At 30.7% G+C, this 3242-nt stretch overlaps 1 long non-coding RNA gene across 1 annotated transcript; it reads left to right on the forward strand.

Annotated features, from left to right (window-relative positions):
- Positions 1-548: 548 nt before the first annotated feature.
- LOC111691610 lies at positions 549-2790 on the forward strand. The gene is made up of 3 exons (XR_002762998.1): positions 549-1276; positions 1411-1629; positions 2711-2790. It is a non-coding gene; the product is annotated as an uncharacterized LOC111691610 (long non-coding RNA).
- Positions 2791-3242: the final 452 nt, after the last annotated feature.

Consider the following 3242-nt stretch of genomic DNA (forward strand, 5'->3'; position numbering starts at 1 on the left):
CAGTGAAAAATATGTACGTAAAAACTTACTAAATGACAACATTAAGTTATTAATCCGCTTCCCATATTATTTAATATGAATACGTTCTATTATCTCTAAAAATCTGACCCCAAATTAATTAAAGTTACGTTATGTATTTGGATACTTTCAAGTTAAAGAAATCAACATATTGTCGATGTTAGTAAAACATACAATGATGCAAAGTCAAAAAAAGAAAATGTTATTAAAGAACGGAAAAAATTAAAATTAAAGCTACAAAACTCCTCCTGTAAGCTGTAAGACCTTGTCGTTGGTGGAGGGGCTTGTGTAGCTACAGTGAAGCCAAGAGCTAAACCGGCGGGAGTTTCATACTCCTGGTAGAGTCACCCAAGCAAGCCGGAAAGGTCGAGGGAGTAAGTAAGTAAACTCTTTATTAGTTCACTGCATAAGAATTACAAAATACCCTTAAGGTGTTGAACTCGTCAATTATATGTAGTAAAAAATAGTAAAAAGTTAAATATTTACATATAAGAAGTAATATTAAATATAAAACAAGATGCACACCAATACTAACATTGCTGATAAGTAAACACGAACAAAATAACACAATTTATGCACTGATACATACATACATAGTATAATGACAATAAATCAATATATATTATCTTCAAAGAATTCCTTTAAAGTATAATATGCTTTGTCTAAAAGAATTTTATTTAATTTTACCCTAATATCTTTGCACGATAAATTTCTTATATCTAGAGGTAATTTATTATAAATTTTTAGTAATGAATATGGGACATTCCTTTGAATATAACTATATTTTACTATATTTTCAGTCACTAATGTATTTTTGTTTCTGGTATCATATAAATGAGATAAGTTAAAATCTGCGAATAAGTTTATATTTTGCTTAACAAATATAATTACTTCATATATGTATAAGCTCACTAAGGTAAGTATTCTTTTTTCAATAAAAATTTGTTTACAGCTATCTGTCTGTTTCATGTTTAGAATATTTCTAATGCATCTCTTTTGTAGTACAAATAAATCGATAGCATCACTAGAGTTTCCCCAGAAGACAATTCCATATTTTATTTGAGATTGAACATATGCATGGTATGCTATAAATGCTGTAGGAATATTAATATTTTGAGCTATTACTTTTAGAGCATAACAGTATTTAGCGATCTTTTGACCAACATGGTCTACATGGGTTTTCCAGTTCAAACGTGAATCAATCTTTACCCCCAAAAAGGAGGTGCTATTCATAGATGTTATGATGTCATTGCCAGTAGTATGTATAATCTCATTATCCTCCTTTTTGTATGTAAAGTTGATTATTTGTGTTTTTTCTTTATTTAATTTTAAATTATTTTTATAGAAATAGTCTCCCAGGGAATCCAATGTGGCGGTCACCATTTGTTTTAGGTATTCCTTATTTTTATTACCGATTATTATAGATGTATCATCAGCATACATAATAGTTTTTACATCAACTGTTGAGGGCAGGTCATTTGTGTATAAAATATACAACAAAGGACCCAATATCGACCCCTGAGGTACACCCCTTTCTATTAATACTACGTTTGATTTTATGAGAGCGCCAGTATCGTCCGTTTCTACAACACACTGCTTCCTATTCAGCAGGTAAGATTTTATCAATTCTGAGGCAACACCTCGAATGCCATACATTTGAATCTTTTTATTTAGAATGTCATGATCCACAGAATCAAACGCTTTGGATAAATCCAAGCATACAGCCATGGTACTGTTTTTTGTTTCATTTAGTAATCTTGTAATTTCAGACATTCCAAAAAATGTAATAATCTGTTATAGATTATTTTTTCAAAAACTTTGCTTATATTTGACAGTAATGCAATAGGCCTAATAGTTGTTCATTAGACTTTTTTCACCTTTTTTATACACGGACTTAACATGGGCAATTTTAAGATTTTCAGAAAAAATTCCTGTTTTTAATGTTAAATTAATTATGTATGCTAGTGGAATTGATATTTCAGCCGCTGTCAGTTTAAGTAATTTAACTGGTATTTCATCTTCCCCTACAAAATTAGTGTTTTTTAAACTCATAATTACATTGTAGACCTCATTTGGGTCGGTCGAAAGTAAAAAAATGGTGTTATCGGAAAATTGAATGTCTTTTTCAACATTAATATGATTAATGTGATTGACTTGATCGCCTTGATTTGCAAAGAAGTTATTTACATTGTTCATAACTTTTATTTTATTTTTTTCAGCAGTATCAATATTTTTTAATATTGTATCGTCGTTTTTAGTTTTTGTTCCACTAAAAGTTTTCACCAAATTCCAAATGGCTTTTCCTTTGTTTTTTGTTGTCTCAATATATGACATATGTGGCCATGTTTTTGCCGTGTATATAACTTTTTTGAGAAAACTGCATACTGTTTATATATTTCAGTAGATATCGCGATTCCTTTTTTGTACATACATATTTCTTTTATTTCTACAAGATATCTTTATGCCTTGGGTGATCCAGTTTTCTGATTTTTTCATTTCTCTCAAAGTTTTTACCGGAAAAAGTATATTCATAATATTTTTAAATGTACTTACAAATCTGTTCAATGTTTTATTTGGGTCTTCCACGCAATAAACATCAGCCCAATTATGTTTTTGCAGTTCTTGTTTAAATTGTTGCATTTTAGATTCTGAAAAAATTTCTTTTTGTTTATTTTAGTTTTTCTAGTTTCAGGTGCCTCAAGTTCCAGTAACTGGCCCTCGTGATCAGATAAAGCTGTTGTAATTACTTTACCTATATGAGCATTATCAAAGTTTATAAATATATTATCTATCAGTGACTGAGAATTTTTTGTTATTCTAGTAGGATCAAATATAGTTTGCTTTAAATTGTACATAAGGAACAAATTCGTAAAATGGGCATTTACGTTGGCATTAATATGTAGTTCAATATTGAAATCTCCACATAAGATAACTTTATATGTTCTAAAAGAATTATGTGCTAGATTTAGTATTTCCGCTAGTATTAGTAGAGAGTAGTGAAAACTAAGAAACAGCTCAGCTACCCAAGCCAAGGTGGAAATACATCGTGCCGAGGGTTGAATGGTGCGGAGGTAGGTAAAAATGTCGCATCGCGAATGATCTCTTTGGGGAACCTGGCGCACCCCATCGTATTTAGCCTTCCGTCAGGCATGCGACACTGCCTGGCGGTGACGTATATTTCCTCCAAACTCGTGGGACCTTTATGAATCGAGAAAATAAAAAAC

The sequence above is a fragment of the Anoplophora glabripennis genome, unplaced genomic scaffold, assembly GCF_000390285.2.
Source record: "Anoplophora glabripennis isolate ALB-LARVAE unplaced genomic scaffold, Agla_2.0 scaffold3, whole genome shotgun sequence".
Classification (NCBI taxonomy): Eukaryota; Metazoa; Arthropoda; class Insecta; order Coleoptera; family Cerambycidae; genus Anoplophora; species Anoplophora glabripennis.